General features: G+C 38.0%; 1 long non-coding RNA gene across 1 annotated transcript; it reads right to left on the bottom strand.

The window, feature by feature from the left end:
• Positions 1 to 4,004: 4,004 nt before the first annotated feature.
• Positions 4,005 to 11,467, bottom strand: LOC122116739. The gene is made up of 3 exons (XR_006149012.1): positions 11,454 to 11,467; positions 8,296 to 8,297; positions 4,005 to 4,090 (listed from the first exon to the last, which is right to left on the bottom strand). It is a non-coding gene; the product is annotated as an uncharacterized LOC122116739 (long non-coding RNA).
• Between the last annotated feature and the right edge of the window lie 275 nt (positions 11,468 to 11,742).

The following is an 11,742-nucleotide window of genomic DNA, read 5'->3' as shown; positions in this document are numbered from 1 at the left end:
TTCTCAGATGCAGCCAGATTCTAATGGAAGAAGTCTCTCTGCAATCTAGCATTCTGGTCTTCTTAGCTCCAGCTGAATACCCATGGCACTGAATCTCTGATTTAATAGTTGAAACCAATCGTTACATATGAGGAGTGCCCATAAATAATTTTGGACATTCCACTTCACTAAATTATAAAATAGCTTATTTTCAATCAGTTTCTTCATAGAAACTAAAACAGATGCTCAAATAAAAATGGTCTTTTTGAGGTTTTCTGAATTTACATATTAAAGAATCTGCAACACACTTTATGCTGGCCACTGATCTTCTGCAAGTTAGTATCTTCCTTTCCTCTCCAAGAACATCTGTTTCAGTGATACTTTGATTTCTTACTTCACAAATATCCAGCTTACAGGACAAAATATTTCTATAGTCTGTCCTTCAACCGTTATAAATGTCCTAACCCCTGCTTCATTCAAGCTACCCTAGATTAGAAGCTCCAGTTCTATTGGGAAGTCTGTCCTCTTCAACTTAATTTCCATTTGTTAGAAAAGGTATCTACTACTTTTGCTCAAAAGAAACATAAAAATACAAGAGCAACATGATCTCAAAAACAAGGAAGAAATGAGATAATATCAGAAAAGTGAGGATTTAGTGTTTCATGCAAGCTCCCAAGTGTGTGATCAGAATTATGAATGTAAAAGTTGTAATTAAGAGGCCTCACATCTTAGCACAATTCTCAGTTCCATTTGTTTGTAATTAGTATTCGTCTCTTAGAAAAAAAATGAGTTCTGACACAATGGCCTTCTACTGGCATGCTCACAGAGCCAAAGTCCTAGACAGAGAAGGACCCAGGACCAGCACCACATCAGCAGTGTTGAACTTGGGTTCAGAGTACTTCAGAAGCTAGGAGGACTAAACTAGTACCCCCCCCCACACACACACAAAGAATTTCATGGCTCAATCCTGCAGAATCAAAGGCACAAACTCTTGTGAGGAAAAATTTCATTACAGCCCTCAATTACCTATAATAGGTTTTAAAATTTTTCGAGGTGTAATTATATAAATCTAAAGTTTATGAAATGTGGTCTATTTTATTTAAATATTCTTTTAATCAATATGCTTTCAATGCAAATTCAGAAATAAAAGCTTACAACAAAGCCATTTTAAACTATAGAGATTCTTCCAATAACAGGATGTGTATGTTTAATATATTGAGTGACAAACTGGAGAATATATTTATTTTGTCAAAGCTTCCTGACTCCTATACAAGTGTTCTACCACATGAGCCATTCCCCATCCATTTTTAATTTTTAGACAGCATTTGTGTACCTTAATTTGGCTGGCAATTCACTTTCACATAAAGCTTTGTATTCTCATAATATGGAACAATGAGTTTGGATCTTTTCACAAGTATTCACTGAAACTTAATATCCAGGATGAACGTGGGTTAGGAAGGGTTCAAAATTTCCCTTTCCTCCATGATCATATAACAGGCAGCACTCTGAACGATTGTAAATAGATATAAGTTGATATCTAGAGAGAAAAATGACTTAAAAGAGAAATTTCTAATGCTGTCCTAATTTTTTTATGAACTGTACGGTCAATTGATGTTTACAAATATCACTGGGATTGGAAAGAGACTCTAGAAAGCTCTTGACAATGTATAAGGTCATTAATATGTTAGAAAAGAATCAGGTCTTGAGACAAGCTTTTCAAACACCCATTGCAACACAGGACAACAGTTAGACATACATTCACTGGATCTGAATTCGCAGGTCACATGGATTCCCCAGAGTTCTGATCCTTTCTTGATTAGAGTACCTGTATCTTCCCTGGAAGGAGATCAGAGCACAGTACCTGGGGCTGTGCCACCTTGTCCTTAGTCTTGTTTCAACCTGATTCCAAATCCAATGAATGAAAGTCATTGGTCTTAAAATTAACAGACCTCATTTTCTAAGTTGCCACATCTAGCAATCCCATTTAAAAAATCAGAAGTGGCCACAGTGTCAACCAGAATGCCTAGCTTACTCCAACCACTTCAGTTACTTCCCAAACATATCTGTACCTCCCTCTCACACCTAGACTAATGCAAAAACAAAGAGCTATTTAAAATGATTCACAATGCTACTCAACCTTCACAGCAGCTATTCTTTCTCTTCTTTGCTACTTTAGGGTACTACTTCTGATCTGCAGGTATAGAAAGTAGAGGTGAGCCCCTCTCATCTTCAGGCAGTAACAGAAATTTTGGCACATGTGATAAGAAAGAGAAGTAAGAGGACTAAGGAACAGGTGCTTAATGGGATGGAGCTTGAAAGTGATTTACCTTGAATCTGATCTGGAATATTAAACTCGTACTGGAACTATGGATGTACTACAGCCCTTTTGAGAACATGAGACATTAACACAGTATGGCATTTGAGAAAATAAGGCATTAAAAATCCATAAGGAAGCTGGTCACTAGTAGTTTATGCCAGTAATCCTTCTACTCACCAGTCTGGGATATGAGGATCACAATTTGAAGCCAGCTGAGACAAGAAAGTCGATGAAACACTTATTTCCAATTAACTACCTGAAAAACAGAGGTGCAGCTCTAGTTCAGAGTGGTAGACCACTTAAGCCTTGAGCAGAAAAGCTCAGGAACAACGCCCAGGCCCTGAGTTCAAACCCCACAGTTAAAAAAAAGTACATGGTCATTATGACAAGTCACAAATAATGATATAACTTTGGTCTTTTCTGTTAGCAACAAGCTTTGGCTCCAGCCCTTGAGCCATCAAACCTCAGGACATGGCATACTTGAACAATTACTATACTTGCTTTTAATAATTTTTCTATCTTATGAAATAAAGTAACATAAACAAGGAAGAACTTGACTCAGTCTCACATCTACTGAAGGAGAAGCCATTATTTTTTTGGTTATAGGGCTAGAACTCTGGGTTTTGGCAATGTCCTTCAGCAATTCAGCTCAAGGCTATTGCTCTATCACATGAGCCATAGCAACACTTCTGGGGATTTATTTTTGATGGTTTATTGTAGATGACTCTCACAGGCTTTCCTTTCTTGGCTAGCTTTGAACTATGATCCTCAGATCTCTGGTTTCCAAGCAGCTAGGACTACAGGTGTTAGCCTGTATTCATATTTTATCTTGTGTTTATATGTGCGTTTTGGAATAGACTGAAGCATGAGTTCCTGGAAAATATAGCAGCTTATATTTTCTGCCCTGTCAGTGACATGATGCAATGTCTAGAGAAATTAGAATAGTTTAAATGACGAACTCTGTTTTCTCTTATGTTCACAGGTATTTTGATATCCTGAGCTTGAAACACTCATTTTTCTCCTTAATCCTCTCTTTCATGTTGTTACATAGAATTGAGATTAAGACACTCAAGTAAACCAGGTCCTCACCCTGAAGGCACCAATAGATATAATCATAGGACAGAGGATTTATCATAACTTGTGATGTGTAGGTAAATCACATTCTCTGTTCTAAACCAAGATATTTGGGCACCATAGACTTGTGATGATTTCCTGAGATAAGCTAGTCTTGCAGCTGTTTCCATCTTTTTGCATATGCCAAGGTCACAGCCCACTGTCACAATAACTTCATATAGGCTGTTCATACCATGTTGAGCAGTCAGTCCCAGTCAGCACACAGCATGGACATGAGGACCACTGCTCAGCTCCTGGGGCTCCTGCTGCTCTGCCTTCCAGGTAAGGAAGGACAGCATTTCTCTATCCATTATGCCATGTGCTGACTGGGCTTCAGGGAAATCTCTAATAACATGACTAATAATGTAGATATTTGCTTTTATGCTTCCTATACTAGGTGCCAATGTGACATCCAGATGACCCAGTCTCCCTCCTCCCTGTCTGCATCTCCAGGAGACACTGTCACTATCTCCTGCAAAGCCAGTCAGGGTATTAGCAATTATTTAAACTGGTATCAGCAGAAACCAGAAAAAGCCCCAAAGCCTCTGATCTTTTGCACTTCAAAGTTGGCCTCTGGGGTCCCATTCAGGTTCAGTGGCAGTGGATCTGGGACAGATTATTCTCTCACCATCAGCAGCCTTCAACCTGAAGATTTTGCCACTTATTACTGTGAGCAGTATGCTACTGACCCCCCACAGTGATACAATCCATAACATAAATCTCCCAGGGAAGCAGAAGTGAGAGGCAAGGCTGCCCCAGCTGCACTTTCTGGTGCCTCTACCTATTGACAGTGCTTCTCACATGCAGCCTAGCTCTGACAACTATTGCAAGCTTTTCATTCAACTTTCTGCAAAGGCTCCTCTCTATCTCTGTCTCATTTCTCCTCCTCTGTGCCTTGAAGCACAGACATGGCCATGTCTCTTCTCCAATATGGTCATCCTTTGTGATTCACATAGTAAAACACAAGCCAGCTAAAATTCTCCAAGCAGGACTTGTTTTAATACAGGAAATGAGTCTAATCATTAGCATCTGCACTCCTAGGTAAATATAGAAGTTGGCACTAGGAGTGAGGAATGTCCAGTTCTGTGAAGCTCTCCTAGGGTTTGGGGTACATAACCCTGGGATTCACCAGACTGTGGAAAAAGCCAGTGTGAGCTGCTGATGCTCTCACCTGGCCCAGCAACCACTCTGGGATATTCTCCACGTCTCAACTCTGTGAATATGTCAGCCTGTTTATGTCAATAAATGCACAAAATCCTAATGTTGCAACTTTGCAAAAAAACAGAGAAGGAAGGGATTTTCACTTCTACAACAAAGGTAACGATCATAATGATGGTTTGAGATAGCTCACAGCCCAGGATCGTCACTATATCCCAAATTCTCAGAAATATTCTCCCTAAGCGATGGCATTAGAATTCACTTAAATTTGATTCTGTTTTGTCTACCAGTCTGAAATCAAAAAAAATAAAATATAAAACTACATTAAGTCCTTGAAGAAAGTATAAAAGCTGAAAATTGTATGAAACATCACAAGTTGTTAAAGATATTACAAAGGAACAAACAATTGAAAGAACTTCCTTAATAAAACAAGTGAGATGTAAAACAATACAAATACAAAAATAGAAAAATAAATTACTTGCTTTAAGATTTGATTTCCTGCTATGCACAGGGGACTCATACTTGCAATGCTAGCTAATCAGGAGGTTGAGATCTGAGGATCAAGGTTTAAAGCCAGCCTGAGCAGGAAAAGCTTTGAGACTCTTATCTATAACTAACTACCAAAAATCAAAAAGTTGAGCTGAGGTCAAAGGCACAGAGTGCTAGCTTCAAGCAAAAATGAAGATCAGAGACACCATCCAGGGTATATGTGAAGATAGATAAATTAGATATAGATATACGTACATAAGTTTATGAATATATAAATATCTGTATATACACATTTATGTATATATGCATTTATATTGTAAGTATATATACATGTATATGAATACACACATATCTGCATATATATTTATTCATATATGTATATATTTCCTTAATGATATGCAGAAACATTTTAATTTGATGTATTCCCCATTGTTATTTCTTGCCCATATGCAACAGGATTCCAGTTTATAATTACCTATGACCTTATCTTAAAGTATATTTCCTTGTTTCCCTAAGGTTGTTTTAAACTTTCATGTCTCACCTAATATCTGATATATTTGGCATTTTATTGTGAAATTGTGAGATCAAGGAAATAAACTCTATATTCAATATGTATATAACAGTTTTCACATACACAATTTTTGAAGACACATTCTTTTTATTTTAATAGTGAAAATACCATATGCAGGGGTTATTATTACATGGACAGGATAATGCATATGTTTCTTATCAAGAATTGTTCCCTCCTCCTTTGTTTCCCTTTCCCAGTCCTCTCCTTCTCTCCCACTGCCCCCCGCAAAACAACCCCCTCTACCAAAGTTGTAAAGTTCATTTTTCAACATAACAACTTGTACATATTGTTGCAATGGGTCCACATCTATCCCTATTTAAATTATTGGTTTTTTCCCTTCCTCTCCACAAATTATACCAACATCAAATACAGTGAAAGCAGGGGTTCTACAGTGGAGGAGGAACATTCAATGCAAAAAAGAAATCATCTTATAAATATGTTAGAAACAATCACATGAAAGAAAACACATTTGAATACTTATCTTGGGGTTCATTTCACCTAACATCAACTTATCTGACCTTACCTGCTTGTCTCAGACATATACTAGTTATTGCAAATAAGGGAAACCATGGGACCTATGCTTCTTTGGGCCTGACTTACTTCACTTAATTATTTTTTTCCAAGTCTTTCCATTTCTTAACAAATGGGGCAATGGCATTCTTCCTCATGGAGGCATAGAATTGCATTGTGTATATATACCACATTTTCTCGATCCATTCTTCTTCTGAGGGGCATGTGGGTTGGTTCCATATCTTAGCTATGGTAAATGATGCTGCAATACACAGTTGTCCTGGTAGCTTTCATATGGTCTTTTTTGTGATTATTTGGGTAAATGCCCAAAAGTGGGACTACTGGGTCATAGGGGAGCTCTATGTGGAATCTTTTGAGGAATCTCCATAGTACTTACCAATGTGGTTGAACAAGTTTACACTCCCACCAACAATGCAGTAGGGTTCCCTTCTGTCCACATCCCCTCCAGCATCTGTTGTTATTAGCATTCTTGATTATAGCCATTCTAACTGCGTTGAGGTGGTATCTCAATGTTGTTTTGATTTTCATTTCTTTTATGGCTAGAGAGGTTGAGCATTTCTTCATGTGTCTATTGGCCATCCTTCTTTCCTCTTCAGAGAAGTTTCTGTGTAAGTCTTTAGCCCGCTTATTTATTGGGCAGTTGTTTCTTTGAAGATTTGTTTTGGGGGGATTTAATTTTTAGAGTTGCATGTATATTTTAGATATGAGACTCTTGTCTGTTGTATGGTTAGTGAAGATCTCCAAATCTGTGGGCTTTCTATTGATCTTGCTAGCTATGTCTGCAACTTCATGCAAGCCCATTTGTCCAACCTTTCTTAGATTGGTTGTTTTTCTGAGTCTCTATTAAGAAAATTTCGGGCTGTGCCAAGGAGACCTAAGGTTTCGACTATTCCATCCTGTAATAATTTCCGGTGTCTGCTTTGACACTGAGGTCTTTGATCCATTTGGAGTTGGTTCTGTTGCAGCGTGATATATAAAGATTTAGGTTTAGTTGTCTACAAATAGTTAAACAATTTTGCCAGCAGCATTTACTGAAGAGGCTGAAGACACATTCTTTTGATACTGGTAAATATCTGATGGCTACAGCTATGTAGATTTATTTTGGGTCTTGTCATTTGTTCCATTATTCTCCAACTACCCAAAGCTTGCTGAGGGTGAAAATTTGCACAACTAATCCAAGTAAAATGACTATCCAAGTAGCCTTTCATGAGCTGGATGTCTGGAGGAGCTTTTTTCTCAAGGGAAGATTATACACATAGGTTTACTCTTTCATGATTTTGCAACCTGTCTATAGGTTTAGAGACAACACCTGAGATGTTCTCAGTGTATATTTGCTATGGGTGTGACACAAGATTTCACATTAATGGTGCTAATCTCTCAAATTGTTCTGAAATTACCCACTTTATCTCTCTCTATCAAAGTATTTGGGCTTGTAGCTATGAGCCACTATACCCAATATTTTTATAGACCCAATATTTTTAAAATGACAAATCAGAGAAATAATTCTACATAAAGTTGAGTTTGATCTCAATTGTTTCCCTTCTCCTTTACATAAACCTTTAATGATCTGCCTCTAGGAGTTTTCCAGAAAAGTATTTTCACCTTCAGTTTGACCACAAGAATCAGAAGCTAAGCAGTTACTCTTCCCAAAGGACTCTTTTCTAAAAGTCTATTAAATATTACTTCCTCCTCCTATTCTGATTTTATTCTATGTATTCTATCTGTTTGGTAAGTCACTCAAATGAGTTAATGTGAGTGGTTTAAACAAAAACTGCACCAGGGGAAATCACAAAATTGGCTTTGAAACATGTAGTTTTTGCTTGCTGAGTCCCATGGTGTTGATCCTAAGGACGCAATGTCCAAGTTCAAATACAAGTCAATGCAATTGTTGCATTCCATAGGAATCAGATGGTGAAGACAGCCTTCAAGGCAAAGAGGTAGTGTTAAAATATAAAGGTGGACCAGCTGATTGATTCCCTCTCTTAGCACAAGTAGTCAGTGAGTAGTTTGACAGCATGAGGCTGGCATGTAAAATCTGAGCCAGAGCTATCACTCTACCATTGTAACTTTTAGTGTCACTCAGAACCCCTACCACTCTGCCAAACATCACATATTTGACATCTCATAGGGAACACACATCTTAGGTAACCAATAACCTTGTGGCCATTAAATTCTCAGAATTAATGATGTCCTTATTCTTATTTTCATGAACTGCTAAAAAAATGTCTGAGAGGAGGAACTAATTGTATTTGCTTCTGAATCTGGCCTTAACCAGATGGAATAGGTCCAGTTTTGTGAATATTGAAGGAAATAACCACAGTTCAGACACGATTACTAAACACTGATAATCCTAAAGATTGTTATGTCACAATTCCACCACCAGAGGACGAGTCAAATTCAAACTCAACGAAGACCCAGAGTTCAGATCTTGAAAGACATTTACATCATCATATTTCTGGGCATGCAGCCATGTGGGAGGTCACATAAAGTACCTGAATTCCCATTCAACAAAAATTCCCATTCACTCTATCTGACAGGTGTTTACAAAGGTTGCTATGATATATTGGTCAGGTCCAGGCTGGCCTTAGCAGATGGAGTAACTATGCATGTGATGGTCAGCAGCAGAGAGAGAATACCTGTAGATGTTATCTTGGCTTCTGTTGGATAAATACTTACTGGGCTAGGTAGTGTTGCAGTATACTTCCCTCCTGTTTTAGGGTAATAGCATGAATTCCCAAAATAACAAAGATTAATAACTTTGGAGGAGCAAATTAAATTTTTTGGCCCTGAGCCAGCAGATAATGAAAGAATGAAAGAAAGGAAGGAAGGAAGGAAGGAAGAAAGAAAGAAAGAAAGAAAGAAAGAAAGAAAGAAAGAAAGAAAGAAAGAAAGAAAGAAAGAAAGAAAGAAAGAAAGAAAGAAAGAAAGAAAGAAAGAAAGACACTGAGAACAGGAGTGATGCTACCTCTTTCTCAATAGGAACCTGAGCCTGACAAGCTGGCTGCACAGCTGTCATGGTGCACATGTGCCTGAGACACTACTCACACTGCCATGATTCTTGAGGTGCTTGTTGCTGAATATTTTCTACTTCATTTGGCATATTTATAAGCACACCTTACAACGATGCTTCTTTTTCCAGGATTTTTTAAATGGAGTAAGATCTCCAGTTCACCCAGATGTGTGAGAACAAACACTGCCCTCTGAGGTGGGATAAACCATGTTTGCCCAGTCAGCATGAATTTTCAGTAGGAGCGATGATAATTAAAGTGTCTTATAAGTGTATGTGGAAAGAATTGGAGATGGAAAGATTTTGAAATTTTAGTGCTATCCCAGAACCTGTTTTTCGGAATCCTCAGCAATGAGCAATATACGCAATAGACTTAAAATTCACACACTTGATCAACAGGTCCTTATGTTTCTGAGGAGAAACACGCTGGCTGAAAGGTGTCTCAGGATGAGGGATATTTGCTGACTTTCCTTGAGTTTAGTGAGAACAGCAGGAAATCACCCAGCCCCACAGAGCAAGCAAAACTGGGTTGGGGTGTCCTGGGGTGCTCTGAAACTGGGTTGGGGTGTCCAAGGAAAGGCATGATATGATATCTGATTGGTAAAATTTTTATATATGTTTTATCCAGATCCAAATTTTTCATTAGAGGCAGTTTTACTAGCTTGAGAAGAGATGAAGACTCTCTCTCTCTCTCTCTCTCTCTCTCTCTCTGTCTTTTTTTTTCAGTGTCTCTCTTGTGCTCTTACAGAGGCAACTGGATATACTAGTTATCTTTTAAGGGATGATGGATGATGTTTCCACTATTTGGAAAGAATAAAGTCAGAGGCATGTATGGTTGTGTAGCAGTGATTTTTGTTGAAGTAATCATGTCCAGCATCAACACTTACACTTCATCCTGATGAACAGTGCGAAGTAATATCAAATAGCACAATGGTAGCAAAATATGAGAGGTCTCAGTAAAGGAAAAGTACTGGGGATAGAAGATACTAGTGTTTTAATATTGGCAAATTATGAGTCATAATCAAGAAATCAGTGTAAGCATGTATCTGCAAAAAATGGTTCTACTATATCATACTGATCATCATCAAGCTACTGTAAAATATTTTTCAATATACTCATTATGTTTCATATATTTTTACTTAAAGAAATTAAGTGGCTGGTACCTGTGCCTCACATTTGTAATCCTAGTTACTCAGTAACCTGAGATGCAAGGATTGAATTTGAAACCAGCCCAGGCAGTAAATCCAAGAGGTTCTTATTCATCTGTGTTCAACAGGGAAAGTGTTCTGTATTTCTCTTTTCCTGTTGAGGTTTTGCCTGGTTTGGGGATTGAGATTGGGATAGCTCCCTCTGTTTCTATTTCTTGGTAGAGTCTGAGTAGTATGGGTATCAGTTCTTCTTAAAGGTCTTATAGAATTTCGAAGTGAATCCATCTGGTCCTGGACTTTTCCTTGTTGGAAGATGTCTGATTGCTTCCTGTATCTCATTGTAAGACATTGGCATGTTTAATTGATTTATTTCTTCTTAGTTCAGTTAGGGCAATTTGTATTTGTCTAAATATTCATCCATTTCTCCTAGGTTTTCTTTCCTTAGTGAGTATAGATTCTTCAAATAATTTTTTATAATTGTGTGGTTGTTTGGTTATTTGTTCTAATTTTTCCCACAGCATCCCTGATCTTATTGATTTGGGGTTCCTCTTGTCTTTTTTACTTGATCTTTCCAGAGGTTGATCAATTTTATATTGATTTGTTTTAAAACACTAGAATTTTTGTGTATGTTTTTCATTATAGAAATACTGTACAGAGGGTTGCAATTACATGAGCAATGTAATGAGTACATTTCCTACTGAGCATTTTTGCTTCCTCCTTTCTTTTTCGCCTACCATCCCTTCCCTCATACTTCCACTACTACCCTCCCTCCTCTCACCAAAGTTGTACAGTTCATTTTCAACATAGTGTCCATTCTTGACATAGGATTATCATTCCAGGTTCCACTGGAGACATTGTACTGACTCCAACTCCTGAATCTCTGGACCTCTCTCCTCAAGACATGGCATTCATCATCTGCAGAGCCAGTGAGAATGCTGATAATGAATTTTGGAGAGTTTCAGATATTGGTCCCAACAGAAACCAGGACAGCCTCCAAAACTTATGAGCTATAGAGGATCCAACAGCGAAAGTGGGGTCCCAAACTGGTTCAGTGACTGTGGGTCTGAGACAGATTTCAACTTTACCAAAAATCCAGTGGAGACTGAAGGTGCTGCAAATTGCTATGGTCAGGAGAATAACAAGTTTCCTCTCACAGTGCTCTACTTCAAACAAAATATTCTTCAGACAGCTGCTCACGGAGGTTCACTGTCTCAGGTATTTCTCTTCCACTGAGCACTTCAACCAACACTCTCTAGATTTGTTTCTACAAACTATAAGAATTATAAGAAAGAAATGCAACAACTGGTGTTTGTGTGTATGTGTGTGTGTGTGTGTGTGTGTGTGTGTGTGTGTGTGTGTGCATGTGTACAACAAAATCAGATGGATCACTTGGTGTTTTCCTTCCTATATAAAAACCACTTAGGAATTT

This window comes from Dipodomys spectabilis, unplaced genomic scaffold, assembly GCF_019054845.1.
Source record: "Dipodomys spectabilis isolate Male_0828 unplaced genomic scaffold, ASM1905484v1 ptg000137l, whole genome shotgun sequence".
In the NCBI taxonomy this organism is placed as follows: domain Eukaryota; kingdom Metazoa; phylum Chordata; class Mammalia; order Rodentia; family Heteromyidae; genus Dipodomys; species Dipodomys spectabilis.
Note: the sequence above shows the minus strand (reverse complement) of the source record. Positions and strands in the feature narration are given on the sequence as shown.